The following is a 16370-nucleotide window of genomic DNA, read 5'->3' as shown; positions in this document are numbered from 1 at the left end:
GTCCAAATAATTGCCACTTACGTCCTTACGATCCGAAATTTTATACCAATTGAAATTCAACAATAATCCTTTTTATTTAACTCGGTCTCTTTACGGTGGGTCTAATTTCCGGAGCGTCACAACTCTCCCCACCTTAGGAAATTTCATCCCCGAAATTATATTACAACTACGACTACTCAAAAAGATAAGGATAACTACTCTTTATAACTTCATCGTTCTCCCTGGTCGCTCCTTCATTTCCATGATGTTGCCAAACCACCTTCACCAACTGAATCATCTTGCTCCGAAACACTTGCTCTTTCCTATCTATGACCCCGATTGGACGTTATATGTACGCAGCTCGCTCATTTAGCTCGATTTCTTCATAGCTCAGCACATGAGCAAGGTCCAGCTCGTACTTCCTTAACATTGACACGTGAAATACATTATGTACTTGAACCCGTCTTGGTGACAACGCCAGGCAATAAGTCAAATTTCCTATTCGCTCCAAAATCTCAAAAGGCTCGACCTATCTAGGGCTCAACTTTCCTTTCTTGCCAAAACGAGATGTCCCTCTCATAGGCGACGCCTTTAAAAAGACATGGTCACCCGTTTGGAATTCCAGAGGTCTACGCTTCCTATCCGTAAAGCTCTTCTGACGACTCAGTGCGGTCCTTAGTCTATCTCCGATGACCTTGACAACTTCCATAGATTGCTCCACTAACTCGGGACCGGTGATTTTCCTTTCACCCACTTCGTCCCAACAGATTGGTGTCGTACACGCACTACCATACAACGCTTCAAATGGTGTCATCTTAATACTCTGCTGAAAGCTGTTGTTGTAGGCGAACTCAACCAAATACAACTGCCCTTGAAATCCAAGACACAGGCTCGCATCATGTCCTCCAATATCCGGATTGTCCTTTCAAATTGGCCATCTGTTTGCGGGTGATAGGCCGTGCTGAACCGCAACTTCTTTCCTAAAGCGATCTGCAGACTCTTCCAAAATGTGGCAATGAACTTGGGATCACGATCTGAAGTGATCGTCACCGGCACTCCATGTAGTCTCACAATGTGCCACACATACAAATCCGCATATCTGTCCAAAGCAAAGTTTTTTCTTACTAGAATGAAGTACGCCGACTTCGTCAATCAGTTGACTACAACCCGGATCGAATCATGTCCTCTTTGACTCCTTGGCAATCCCATCACGAAGTCCGTCGTGATTTGTTCCCATTTACATTCCGAGATCTCCAAAGGCTGCAGCGATTCTCCAGGCTTACAATGTTGCGCCATGACACAGCGACAAGTCAAATACTTAGCCACATGCTTGGCTATATCTGCCTTTATACCATTCCACCAATAGTGTTGTGTGACATCTTCTATTACGACTCGTTTTGGAGCCTTGAATAAATGAAAAGTTTCATCGATGTATTTCAGTCTAATCTCACTCGGAGTTGTTCCCTCTCGAGCAAACTAACCAAATGGGAATGGCTAGCTAGGAAAATTAAGTACGTGGACCTAAGAACTTGATCCTGGACCGACTCTTTGGCCATGAAAATTGTCAAGGGAATATTTTGGACCAATATAGGCCAATCTTAGAATAATTAAGGAATGATTTGGATAATACCTTACGCTTGAATCACGGGTGATTCCGTTTGACCTCGTATGGGTACCGAACATTCCCGAATTATTTTCTAACGATCGTGTCCCTCGGGACTAGTGATTGACCCTCGCAATTGAATGACAACCAAAGTCTCCATGGCTCGAGTAATTCTTAAACGTGATATTAATCATGGGTCGATATGCATAACTCCTAAAAGCCGCTCGTTAGTTTGAGATACGCTGAAATTTCTATTGATCGAGATTGATCGCAAATTGAGCTTCAGAATTTGACGTCGGACCTTCAGGGGTTTCAATAAATAAATTTTGGACGTTTCCTCATCTAGTGTATAAATTTCTTCGCGGTTCGCCCCTAGAGGTTCAGGAAAATTAAATTTGGACTGGAAATGGGAAATTACCAATTTGCCCTTCTTGCATTCAAGACACCAAAAATATCCAACCTTGAATTATACAACATTTTATTAATTAATGTTTTTGGCCCTCTTCTTCTTCATTTTTCAAGAACACTTTCTCTCTCCACCTCACTTTCTCTCTCTACCTCACTCCTTGGCCGAATTCACTCTCCCTCCCACCTCCATTGTTGAAAAATTTCCTAAGCCTCGCCGGATTCGCCTTGGATCGTCATAACTTGGCTACCACCCGAACCACCTTGAACCGCCAGAGTTTTGTGGATTTTTAGGCGAGCAAGGGAGTCGCCGGAGCCACCGGTTGGAACCAAGATTTCTTCGCCTGTTTCTCGCCGGAAAACTTGCAAAAATTGTTGTAAGTTGGCCCCTAACCTTATGTTAGGTATCTAGGGTGCTAATAGGCCATATATTATGTAGATTTGGGTGAAAAATTGGTTGCTTTTGGCCATTTTTATGCCTTGGCCGAAAATGAAGTTTTGAGGAGAGAGAAATCATGTTCTTGAAGTGAATAGTGAATTCAAGAGGATATTTGCATGGTCAAAGTTGGACCATGGTTACTTTTGCTAACTCTAGTTACTGTATGCTATTATTTAACCATGGTTAGGTTAGTTATTAACTCTAATTAATTTTTGAACCATGGTTAGTTTATATTTTAACTATAGTTACTTTTATGTGACATTATGTTGTTATGCCATGGAATTAATTAAATGTGGAATTATTATAGTTTCGTACTATAGTAGTGTATTAATTGCATGTTAGAATATTTAAATTGTTCGGCCCCGATAAATTCCCACATTGGTATAATTAAATTGTATGGTGCGTATTAATTGCACGTTAGTATAATTTTAATCGTACGTTATTTATTTATTGCTACGTTAGCATAAATATAGTCGTATGGCGTAGATTGAATTATGTGGTAGCATAAATTGATCGTGTGGTCTGGATTAATCTATGAATTAGCGTGAATTAATCGGGTGGTCTCGATTTATTAATTCTCTAACGTGAGCGAATCACGTGGTCCCGATCTATTCTCGGAAAATGTGAGGGTCGTATTCAATCAAGTCGTTCGAGGCCAAAGTGAGCCGTATTAGTCTGATTGTCCGAGATCGAGAAGGTATGAAAGTCGTGTTCAATTAAGTCGTCCGAGACCAAAGTGGGTCGTGTTCGACTAATTGTTCAAGACTTAATCCGGTCGTGTTCCCGTGTATCCAAGACCGAAATTTATGGGTCGTATTCCTTTGTGTCTGAGACCTTGGTATATATATATATATATATATATATATATATATAGAGCCGTGTTCTATAAAGGTCCGAGGCTCAATATTATGAACTTGTATGATGTCGGTGGAGTAACGTGGATATTTATAGTATGACCCGATGCATTAAACGCGGGCCCCGGAGCACATGGAATATTTTATTGTTAGATTGAGGCATGGAACGCCGAAATGGGAGTAACGTAGAATATTTGGGAAGGTGTGAGAATTTTCGGAGAAAGAATGGAATTTCCTGGAATTTAATTGTGGAATTTTTGGTAAGAAAGAAGGATTGTTGGAAATTGTTCACTGAAAATGTGTGTGGAGGCACTAGAGTCCTAATCTAGGATTAGGGGCTAGCTTACTGAGATTTTATCTCACCTCGTCGTGGGCTCGTTGTTTTCTTTCGGACCTTCCACCTCGGCCATGAAGGACCCGCCTCAAAGGTTCGGGATCCCGGGGGACATGGAAATCATGGTGACGAAGAAGATGTAGAGCCTTCGGATGCTGAGTAGCCGCCCGAGATAGAGAACACGAGGCTTAGGATAGTTGGCCTCTCATCTTTTATAGAGTGTTGTATTTTGGTTGTGTAGCGAGCTTCGACCATGTCTCTTTTTGTTATAGGTGGTCACGGGCTTGTACAGTGGCCCCCGAAGCCCTAGGTTTGATGAGTTTATAGCAGCTATGTAAGTGTGTTTTTACCATCCCAAGTTATCGTAGTTTTGTTGGTTTCTGTACGGGGATTGTTGTTGCTTCCGCATGTGTTGTTTGATTTGTTAGCCTTTTGGATCTTGGAGAACTGTACACACTCGAGGCCAAGTGGGATGTTGACGGCTCGCAAGGTTCGGGTCGTAACATCCACGTTTAGAGTGGTATCAGAGTAAGGTCAGCTCGATCTAAGTTTGGAAGAGTTATGGAGTGATAAGGAGCAATAACTTTGGGATGGTTAGGCGGAGAGACCTTAGGTGTTTACGCGAGCTAATCGCGTTATGCGGGGCATTTAAATATACGCATGTGATTTGCTTGATTGACTACTATCGTGCTAAGTTTTAGTGCTGTTTGTTGAACTGTTCTACTAGAAACGATTATTAGCTTTGAGCTAATTATCGTGTTAAGCAAAGTGAGACTGCTAGACCGAGTAATTGGTTTAGGTTTCTAATTCCTTGGCATAATTATTTTGGTTCGGGTGTTGTGAAAGTTGATGGAAATGGAAAATCAAGGTAGAGGTTCCAAAGGAGGTCCCAGAGGAGGTTCTAGAGGAGGCTCTAGAGGAGGTTCTAGGGGAGCCTCTAGTTCAAGAATCACGGTTAGGGAGGATCCCAGAGTAGATGGAGTTCGTAGGGCTCTGGAGGAGATTGGAAATCTGATGGGTAAGCAGACTCAAGAACGAGCCGCCGCTATTACCCAAGCCGCCGAGGCTGTTGTTGCTACTGCTGCTATTCTTGCTTAGGGGGTAAATGTGAATCGGGGAAATGATAATGGGAATAGGCAGATACATTAGCTGGTGGAACAGTTCTTGAAGTTGAAACCGACGAAGTTTACCAGGAATGGTGACCCGGAAGCTGCACCTCGTTGGATAGAAGATATGGAGAAAGCATTTGAGGTATTGGGTTGCACCGAGGACGAGAAAGTGACTCTAACAGTATATCGGCTTCAGGATACGGCCGGTGATTGGTGGAAGGCTACCAGGGGAAGAGTTTTCCCGGAGGGTACTATTTTAATTGGACTGTTTTCAATGGAATCTTCAATGGAAAGTATTTTTTCGAGACTGCTCAGGAGCAGAAAATGTTAGAATTTCAGCAGCCCCGCTAGAACCATATGACGATTGATTAGTATGAGGCTGAATTTTCGAGACCGTCGAAGTATGCACCGAGGAAGGTGGAGAACCCGCTAGATAGAACGAGGAGGTTTCGGGACGGATTGAGGCCGGACCTTCGCAGTCCGTTGATCCAACCGAACCCGAGAGATTACGACGAGCCGTATGAGCGAGGTCGGATGGTGGAGCGAGATATGAAAAAGAGGCTGTCGCATCTGGATCACGATTCATGCCAATCGGGGACAACCGCGAGTCCGGTAAAAGGTCAATGATGGGAAACCGGCGTTTCGTCCCTCCCGTCGGGAGAAATAATGGGAAACCAGCGAATCAGCCTAACTGGAGTTGCCGACTTTGTGGAAGGAGGCATGGGAATAGACCTTGCCGCAGTAGAACGGGAGCGTGCTTCAAATGTGGAAAATTTGATCATCATATAAGGAATTGTCCAGAGATAGCCCTAGAATAGAGATTTCAACCTCAAAGACCTCAAGTGAGACCTCAAATAAGGGCTGCTCCTCGGAATAATCGAACAGGCCACCGAGTACAAGGGAGAGTATATGTAGTGGCGCGCAATGAGGCGGAGAATGCGCCTGGTGTGATCACAGTACGAGTCTCCTTATGTGATCATGCTGCGTATGCTTTATTTGATTCTGGAGCATCCCATTCATTTGTATTTGCTCAATTTGTGGAGTTAGCTGGGATTGAGTTAAAACTGCTAGAAGTAATGTTGAACGTAACTACGCCCTTAAAGGATAAAGTGTTGGTCACACTAGGGTGTACTAGATGTAAGATAGTAATTGGCGGTAGAGAAGAATTAATAGACCTAGCAGTTTTGACTATGCATGACTATGATGTGATAATTAGAATGGATTGGCCGGGAAAGCAAAGAGCTATTTTTTACTGTGGTAGCAGGGTGATCCAATTCAATCCTATTAGTCATCCTAGATTTGAGTTTGTGGGAAGTCAAAGAGGAATCTCAATTCCCCTGATCTCGTCACTGGAAGTGACTAAGTTGTTAAATGAAGGATGCCAAGGATATTTAGTTGCGATAGTGGATTCGTCGATTGAAGGACCGAGGCTAGAGGATATAGCTGTGGTGTGCGATTATCCCGATGTCTTTCCTCAAGAATTGCCGGGATTGCCACCTAAAAGAGAAGTGGAATTTGTGATTGAATTAGCACCGGGGACAGAACCGATCTCCAAGGCGCCGTACAGAATGTCCCTCTCAAAGTTGAAGGAATTGAAGGTTCGGATGCAAGAATTGCTGGATAAAGGATTTATCCGCCCCGATGCATCGCCTTGAGGAGCGCCAGTGTTGTTTGTAAGGAAAAAGGATGGGTCATTGCGATTATGCATTGACTACCGGCGATTGAATCAAGTAACCATTAAGAACAAGTATCCATTGCCAAGGATAGATGACTTGTTCGATCAACTACAAGGCGCTTTAGTATTTTCTAAGATTGACTTGAGAACGGGCTACCATCGGTTGAGGATCAAGAAGGAGGACATACCAAAGACGGCTTTCCGTACCGGATATGGGCATTATGAGTTCACGGTTATGCCTTTTGGATTGACCAATGCCCCGGCTGCCTTTATGGATATGATGCATCGGGTGTTCAGAGAGTTCTTAGATCGGTTTGTCATAGTGTTTATCGATGATATTTTGGTGTACTCAAGGAGTTTGGAGGAACATGAACATCATCCGAGCATTATTCTACGAACCTTAAGGGAACACGCTCTTTATGCCAAATTTAGTAAGTGTGAATTTTGGCTCGATCAGGTAGCATTTCTTGGACACATCGTCTCCGGGAATGGAATCTCGATAGACTCGGCGAAGATTGAGACCGTGGTGAATTGGCCAAGACCGACGTCGATCACGGAGGTTCGAAGTTTTCTAGGCTTAACAGGATATTATCGCCGATTTGTGGAAAAGTTTTCTTCGATAGCTATACCATTGACGCAGCTAACAAAGAAGGAAACTCGCTTTGAATGGACAGATAAGTGTGAGAGGAGTTTCTAAGAACTGAAACATAGGTTGACGATAGTACCGGTTCTAACGATACCATCAGGTCCGGGAGGATTTGAAATTTATAGTGATGCTTCGCTAAAGGGACTTGGATGTGTATTAATGCAACATGGTAGGGTGGTCGCGTATGCGTCGCAATGATTGAGGCCTCATGAGCGTAACTATCCAACGCATGATTTAGAGCTTGCAGCGATTGTTTTTACGTTGAAGATTTGGAGGCATTATCTGTGGGGAGAAAGGTTCCAGATTTATACGGACCATCAGAGTCCGAAGTATTTATTTTCCCGGAAGGAACTGAATATGAGACGGTGACATTTTATATCACCCTGGAAAAGCGAATAAAGTAGTGGATGCTCTTAGTCGGAAGTCGAGTATTGCACGTTTGATGGTGAAAGAGTGGACTTTACTTGAAGAGTTGAGGGATTCGGAGTTTAAGTTTGAGGTTTGCAATCTCTAAAGTCTATTGGCAACTCTGAGAATTGAACTAGAGATTCAAGCGAGCATTAAGGCATTGCGATCGGAGGATCCTGATATACCGAAAATTTTGGAGATGTATGCAACCAAAAGGAAACCGGAATTCCAAGTGGCTGAGGACGGAATCTTGAAATTCCGTGGACGTTTGTGTGTCCCTAACGATGAGGAGTTTAAAGAAAAAATTTTGTCAAAAGCTCATCGGAGCAATTAGAGTGTGTATCTAGGCAGCACTAAAATGCATCAGAATTTGCGTCAACATTTACGGGGGAATGGAATGAAAGTGGACGTGGCCAAGCATGTAGCTAAGTGTCCGACGTTTCAACAAGTGAAGGCACAACATTGTAAGCCCGGAGGACTACTTCGACCGTTAGAGATTCGCGACCGGAAATGGGAACACGTGACCATGGATTTCGTCATGGGACTACCGAAGAGCCAGAGAGGGCATGATTCAATTTGGGTAGTTGTTGATAGATCGACTAAGTCCGCACATTTTCTGGTAGTGCGAAAGGATTTCGCAATGGAAAAGTATGTCGAGTTGTATATGTGCCAGATAGTTCGGTTGCATGGAGTACCAGTAACAATTACATCGGATAGAGACCCCAAGTTTACCGCAACCTTCTGGAAAAGTCTTGAGAATGCAATGGGAACCCAAGTGCGGTTTAGCACCGCCTATCACCCCCAAATAGATGGACGATCGGAGAGAACGATACACACACTTAAGGATATGTTGAGGGCATGCGTGATAGATTTTAAAGGAGGTTGGGAAGAACAACTACATTTAGTGGAGTTTGTCTACAACAATAGCTTCCAACAGAGTATTGGAATGATACCATTTGAGGTGTTGTACGGCGAGCTTGCGAGAACTCCGGTTCTTTGGGATGAAGTTGGCGAGAGAAGTATAACGGGACCAGAGCTAATTCAGCAATCTGTTGAGGCAATGAAAGTGATCAGAGAAAGGCTAAAGACCGCCTAGAGTCGTCAAAAAGAGTTATGCGGATAGACGATGTAAACCGTTGGAATTCCAGGTGGGTGATCACATTTTCTTGAAAGTGTCGTCGATGAGAAGCTTATCTCGGTTTGGGAAGAAAGGAAAATTAAGTCCGAGGTACGTAGGTTCATTTGAAATCCTGGAATGGATTGGGACGTTAGCTTATCGACTTGCCTTACCGCCGAACTTGTCCCAAGTCCATAACGTTTTTCACATGTCTATGTTAAGGAAGTATGAACCGGACCCAACGCATGTCCTAGATCACGAGGTTGTGGAAGTTGATGAAAGGATATCCTACGTGGAAAGGCCGATTCGAATAGAAGACAGAAAGGAACAAGTCCTAAGAAACAAGATAATTCCACTGGTGAAGGTGATATGGGAGCACCACGAAACGGAAGGGGTAACCTGGGAAAATGAAGAAACGATGAGGCAACTGCACCCTCATTTATTTGAATAGATAAGTTTTGTTGTAAATTTCGAGGACGAAATTTTTGTAAGGAGGGAAGAATTGTGATATCCCGTATTCCGACTCGTTTTGGAGCCTTGAATAAATGAAAAGTCTCATCGATGAATTTCAGTCTAATCTCACTTGGAGTTGATCCCTCTCGAACATACTAATCAAATGGGAATGGCTAGCTAGGAAAATTAAATACGTGGACCTAATAACTTGATCCTGGACCGACTCTTTGGCCATGAAAATTGTCGAAGGAATATTTTGGACCAATATAGGCCGATCCTAGAATAATTAAGGAACGATTTGGATAATACCTTACGCTTGGATCACGGGTGATTTCATTTGACCTCGTATGGGTACCGAACGTCCCTGAATTATTTTCTAATGATCGTGTCCCTCGGGACTAGTGATTGACCCTCGCAATTGAATGACAACCAAAGTCGCCATGGCTCGAGTAATTCTTAAACGTGATTTTAATCACGGGTTGATGCGCGTAACGCCTAAAAGCCGCCCGTTAGTTTGAGATACGCTGAAATTTCTATTGATCGAGATTGATCGCGAATCGAGCTTCGTAATTTGACGTCGGACCTTCAGGTGTTTCAATAAATAAATTTTGGACGTTTCCTCATCCAGTGTATAAATTTCTTTGCGGTTCGTCCCAAGAGGTTCAGGAAAAATAAATTTGGACTGGAAATGGGAAATTACCAATTTGCCCTTCTTGCATTCAAGACACCAAAACTATACACCCTTGAATTATCCAACATTTTATTAATTAATGTTTTTGGCCCTCTTCTTCTTCATTTTTCAAGAACACTTTCTCTCTCCACCTCACTTTCTCTCTCTACCTCACCCCTTGGCCAAATTGACTCTCCCTCCCACCTCCATTGCCGAAAAATTTCCTAAGCCTCGCTGGATTCGCCTTGGATCACTGGAACTCGATTGCCACCCGAACCACCTTGAATCGCCGGAGTTTTGTGGATTTTTAGCCGAGCAAGGGGGTCGCCGGAGCCGCCGGTTGGAACCAAGATTTCTTCGCCCGTTTCTCACCGGAAAACTTGCAAAAATTGTTGTAAGTTGTTCCCTAACCTTATATTAGGTATCTATGGTGCTAATAGACCATAGATTATGTAGATTTGGGTGAAAAATTGGTTGTTTTTGGCCATTTTTATGCCTTGGCCGAGAATGAAGTTTTGAGGAGAGAGAAATCATGTTCTTGAAGTGAATAGTGAATTCAAGAGGATATTTGCATGGTCAAAGTTGGACCATGGTTACTTTTGCTAACTCTAGTTGCTTTATGCTATTGTTTAACCATGGTTAGGTTAATTATTAACTCTAGTTAATTTTTGAACCATGGTTAGATTATATTTTAACTATAGTTACTTTTATGTGACATTATGTTGTTATGCCATGGAATTAATTAAATGTGGAATTATTATAGTTTAGTACTATAGTAGTGTATTAATTGCACATTAGAATATTTAAATTGTTTGGCCCCGATAAATTCCCACGTTGGTATAATTAAATTGTATGGTGCGTATTAATTGCACGTTAGTATAATTTTAATCGTACGTTATTTATTTATTCCTACGTTAGCATAAATATAGTTGTATGGCGTAGATTGAATTATGTGGTAGCATAAATTGATCGTGTGGTCTGGATTAATTTATGGATTAGCGTGAATTAATCGGGTGGTCCCGATTTATTAATTCTCTAACGTGAGCGAATCACGTGGTCCCGATCTATTCTCGGAAAATGTGAGGGTCGTATTCAATCAAGTCGTTCGAGGCCAAAGTGAGCCGTATTCGTCTGATTGTCTAAGATCGAGAAGGTATGAAAGTCGTGTTCAATTAAGTCGTCCGAGACCAAAGTGAGTCGTGTTCGACTAATTGTCCGAGACTTAATCCGGTCGTGTTCCCATGTGTCCGAGACCGAAATTTATGGGTCGTATTTCTTTGTGTCCGAGACCCTGGTATATATATATATGGAGCCGTGTTCTATAAAACTCCGAGGCTCAATGTTATGAACTTGTATGATGTCGGTGGATTAACGTGGAAATTTTCGGAGTAACGTGGATATTTATAGTATGGCCTGATGCGTTAAACGCGGGTCCCGGAGCACGTGGAATATTTTATTGTCAGACCGAGGTGTGGAACGCCGAAACGGGAGTAACGTAGAATATTTGGGAATGTGTGAGAATTTTCGGAGAATGAATGGAATTTTCTGGAATTTAATTGTGGAATTTTTTGGTAAGAAAGAAGGATTGTTGGAAATTATTCACTGAAAATGTGTCTGGAGGCACTAGAGCCCTAATCTAGGATTAGGGGCTAGCTTACTGAGATTTTATCTCACCTCGTCGTGGGCTCGTTGTTTTCTTTCAAACCTTCCGCCTCAACCATGAATGACCCGCCTCAAAGGTTCGGGATCCCGCGGGACATGGAAACCGTGGTGACGGAGAAGATGTGAAGCCTTTGGATGCTGAGTAGCCGCCTGAGATAGAGAGGACGAGGGTTAGGATAGTTGGCCTCTCGGCTTTTGTAGAGTGTTGTATTTTGGTTATGTAGCGGGCTTCGACCACGTTTCTTTTTGTTATAGGTGGTCACAAGCTTGTACAGTGGCCCCCGAAGCCTTAGGTTTGACGAGTTTGTAGTAGCTATGTATATGTGTACATAAGTGTGTTTTTACCGTCTCAAGTTATCGTAGTTTTGTTGGTTTCTGTATGGGGATTGTTGTTGCTTCCGCATCTGTTTTTTGATTTGTTGGCCTTTTGGATTCGGGAGAACTGTACACACTCGAGGCCGGGTGGGATGTCGACGGCTCGTAAGGTTCGGGTCGTGACATGTTGCTTCAGATTCTGATACATTTTCGTACCTCCAAGGTGGATACTACAACTGCTACGATGTGCCTCCGATAAGATATCCTCTCTTAGACTTTCATCGACTGGCACAACCGGACGTCCTCTAAACTTAAGTATCCCATCTTCGGCCACTTGAAATCGACCCTTCGTTTATCCGAGTCCTCTTGAAGAATCTTCTAAATAGTAGGGTCCGTCGACTGCAGGGTCTTAATTCTCACTTGCACTTCTGGATCGATCCTCAAGGTAGCTACAAGATTTGACAGGCGACCGATCTCCAACTTAAAGTCTGAGTCTCTCACTTGCTCAAGCATCCGCCATTCATTCACACGTAATTGAACAATCGCTGATTTTCTACTCGGGGCATCTGCAACATTATTCGTCTTGGCCGGATGATATAGGATCTCACAATCATAACCCTTAAGCAACTCCATCCTTTAACGTTACCTCATGTTCAACTCTTTCCGAAAGAACAGGTACTTCAGGCTCTGATGATCAATATACACCTCAAAACTTTCCCCAATTTGATAATGCCTCCAAATTTTCAGGGCGAACACGATCACACCCAACTCTAGGTCGTGCGTCGGATAGTTCAACTCATGGGGTCTTAACTGGCGAGATGCATACGCTGCTACCCTTCCATGTTGCATCAAAACACAACCCAAACCTTTGAGAGATGTATCACTATAGATCTCGAATCCTTTAGGACCCGAAGGAATAGTCAACACGAGAGCCGTAGTCGGCTTATGCTTAAGCTCTTGAAAACTACTATCGCACTTGTCTGTCCATTCATACTTCACATCCTTTTTCAACAGCTTAGTCATAGGTAAGGCTATGGCGGAGAACTTCTCTACGAATCGCCTATAATAGCCTGCCAAACCCAAAAAGCTTTTGATCTCAATCACTGTCGTCGATCTTGGCTAGTCCATGATTGCTTCAATCTTAGACGGATCCACCGCAATACCTTCATCAGAAACTACATGGCCTAGGAACGTTACCCGGGCTAACCAAAACTCACATTTACTGAGCTTGGCAAAAAGCTAATGCATTCTCGTAGTCTCCAACACTATCCTTAGGTGTTGTTCATGGTCCTCAGAACTCTTCGAGTAACTAGGAAGTCATCTATGAACACGATTACGAAGGGATCCAAGAATTCCTTAAACACTCTGTTCATCAGATTCATAAAGGCGGCATGAGCATTCATTAGACCAAATGGCATTACGGTGAAATCATAGTGTCCATAACGCGTCCTAAATGCCGTATTTGGTATATCCTCTTTCCTAATCCTCAACTGATGGGATCCTGTCCGTAGATCAATCTTAAAAAATACCGATGCTCTCTATAGCTGATCGAACGGATCGTCAATCCTCGGCGGTGAATACTTGTTCTTGATTATCACTTGAATTAGCTGCCCGTAGTCTATACACAACCTCGGAGATCCGTCCTTCTTCTTAACAAATAACACTAGCGCTCCCCAAGGTGATGCACTAGGGCGAATGAACCCTTTATCCAATAACTCCTGCATTTGAACCTTGAGTTCCTTCAACTTTGACAATGCCATCCTATACGGCACTTTAGAGATTGGCTCCGTCCTAGGAGCTAACTTAATCACGAATGCTATTTCTCTTTACGGTGGCAAACTAGGCGGTTCTTGAGGGAAAACATCTGGAAACTCACATACTATAGCAATATCCTCCAACTTAGTTTTCCCAACGGACGTATCCACTACCGTAGTCAAATAACATTGGCAACCACTCTCCAACAAACAAGTCGCCTCCAATGATGAGATTACTACGGTCGAGGTTCCTCCTCAATTTCCCACAAATTCAAAACTAGCCTCATCCAACAGCTTAAATTGAATAGCCTTACAATAGCAGTTCATCGTGGCCCTTCGCTTCGTTGACCAGTCCATTCCCACGATAAGGTCAAAATCGTACATCTCTAGTACCACTAGATCTATCTTACTCTCATGACCATTTACAACTAATCTATAGCCAGGATAGCCTACTACAACTACTACGCTATCCTTTAAAGGTGTAGACACCTTGAAAACAACATTTAAAGGTACCACATTTAAACTAGATAGCTTAACGAATTGATGCGCAATGAAAGAATGCGTAGCTCTAGGGTCAAACAAAGTATAAGTTACGCTATTCTGTAAAAGAACCGTACCTGTAATGGTCGGCGAATCCTTCGCCTCCTCTCGGGTGACCGCAAACACTCGTTCTTACGCCCGGGGTCAATTCTAGTAATTCGGTGGCGCGTTCCTCCTAGCTTGGCCTCCTAGCGGCTTGGCTTGTTGCCTCTGCGGGCAGTTCCTCACAAGAAAGCCTTGATGGCCACATCCAAAGTAAGCTCCACGCATCGAACATGGAGCGGACCCATGCCTCTGGTTACATAGGCGGCAAACATCATCTTGGTGAGGCATTAGCTTACGGATTGCTCCTCGATGATTGTGCGGGATGTTGTACATGTTACCTTGCATCGGCCTCTTCCCCTGCCACTTATCAAACCTACTTGAGGGCATGAACCATGATCCGAGAGCGGCAGCCCTTTTAGACCGATTCTGCTCCGCCATTTGAGCTCTCTCATAGAGGTCATTGTAGTCCTTCAGATTGAATGGTATAAGTACACTTCTAATCTCGAGCCACAGCCCATCTCTGAACCTTCTAGCCCTATCCACAGGGTCTTCAACCAATCTCGGGCGTACTTAGACAGTTCATCAAACTTGGCTTTGTACTGATCCACTGTCCGCTGGTTACGGCACAGGCGAAAAAAATCTACCATCTTTTGCTCTCTCGCGGTGTTCGAGAAGTACTTTCCATTAAAAACTCCCACGAAGGCATCCTACGTCGGGACCGTATCCTCGGGGAAGACTCTATCCTTCGAAGCTCTCCACTATGTACTTGCGTTTCTTGCAACTAGTACACGGCCAAAGTGACCTTATCCTCATCGGTACACATCAGCGGGTTAAATGCTTTCTCTAGCTCCTCGATCCACGAAGTGGCAGCTTTGGGATCTCCACCCCCAATGAACTTAGGTGATTTCAAATTAAGAAATTGCTCCACTAACCTTTGGGCTAGGCCCCCATCATATACGGCTCCAACCGGCTGATTCACAAGTGGGGCTTCAGCAGCAGTGACGGCGGTAGCGTTTTGATTCCTCACTAGTGCTTGTAGGATCTTGGTTATAGTCGGCTCCCGCTCAACAGGTCTAGCAAGACGCGGTGCTATTTCTTTCTCCATAATTTTCTCAATCGGCCTGACGGGCCTAACTCGGGGTTCTCGAGGTGCTCTCCTACCGCGTTCACTCATTTCGCGGGTAAATTACGGAGTCCCGCATATCCCATAGCAAGCGTGGTCAGAAGGCAGCCCCACAACTCAAAGCACAAATATCAAACGCATACATAACACTCAAGAATATGCCAACTATCCCACTTTCTGTCACTCTTTATTACTCTAGGCTAATGACCGGATGGATCAAGTCGACCTTGCTTTGATACCACCTTGGGCGAGGATGTCATGCCCCGATCTCCCGGCCCGCGACATCCCTACCAAATCCCCTCGGGTCACGAAAGATAGCGTCCTAGGTATACTATCAACCTACAAAATTTTGACGCATGCAGAACATGCAACACTCCCAAACAACAAGATCGGCGGGGATAGTACAAGAGGGAAATCACCACAGTCATTTCACAAAAGACAATTTCATTCATAAAGCCAAAGCAGATGAGTTTTAACTCTATAGAGGTACAGAGCATAAAAACAACCCTATTCTTTGAGGCGGCTCGTTAAGACCTCGAAAAGAAATATGGTCGGGTGAGGTTAAACCCTCATCTACTCCCAAAAACTACTCTGACCACCATGCCTTATTGTCACGGGCTCCATCACTTGAGATCCGAAATGGTTAAATGATAAGGTGAGAAATAAATCTCGGTGAGTCAATGTTTAAGCCCGGCTAGGGTGTTGATTCACTCAGATGTCATAACAAGCGATCACATCAATAAAGAGCAGATATTTCAACCACATGCAAGCTTACCCTCCATGCCACACATAATACGATGCGGACTATACTCAATAGTCAAACCAACCAAACCAAATCAATCCAGTGGTAAAGCATCATAGCATTTGCATGCACGAGAACATCGACGTAGTCCATTTATTATAAAAAATGACCTATAGGTCCAGCACACTAGTCGGTTGGTGCTCTCCTGGCAGGCCAGGCATCATCTCTTACTTCCGGCAACGGCTTCTGATAGTCATTGTGACTCCGCTCGATAACTAGAAGGTAATGATTGTCGACATGGCATGGAGCTAATATGAATCCTTAAAAGGCTTTGGCCCTTCACAAGCTACAACCGACAAACGAATAGCCGTAAGACAATGACTGACGTGCATCCAGCAACCAGAAGACAATGATTGCCAAGACCAACCAACCAGAAGACAATGATTGTTGGAATTATCCAATTATGTGACCACTCAAACACTTCGACAACTAACCAA

General features: G+C 43.6%; 1 protein-coding gene across 1 annotated transcript in view; it reads right to left on the bottom strand.

The window, feature by feature from the left end:
* Positions 1 to 16370, bottom strand: part of LOC115729093 (glutamate receptor 2.1-like) — a 380267-nt gene that overhangs the window by 248984 nt on the left and 114913 nt on the right. The window lies entirely within an intron of this gene.

This window comes from Rhodamnia argentea, chromosome 4 (assembly GCF_020921035.1).
Source record: "Rhodamnia argentea isolate NSW1041297 chromosome 4, ASM2092103v1, whole genome shotgun sequence".
NCBI classification, from domain to species: domain Eukaryota; kingdom Viridiplantae; phylum Streptophyta; class Magnoliopsida; order Myrtales; family Myrtaceae; genus Rhodamnia; species Rhodamnia argentea.
This window is presented reverse-complemented; position numbering and strand designations above follow the sequence as displayed.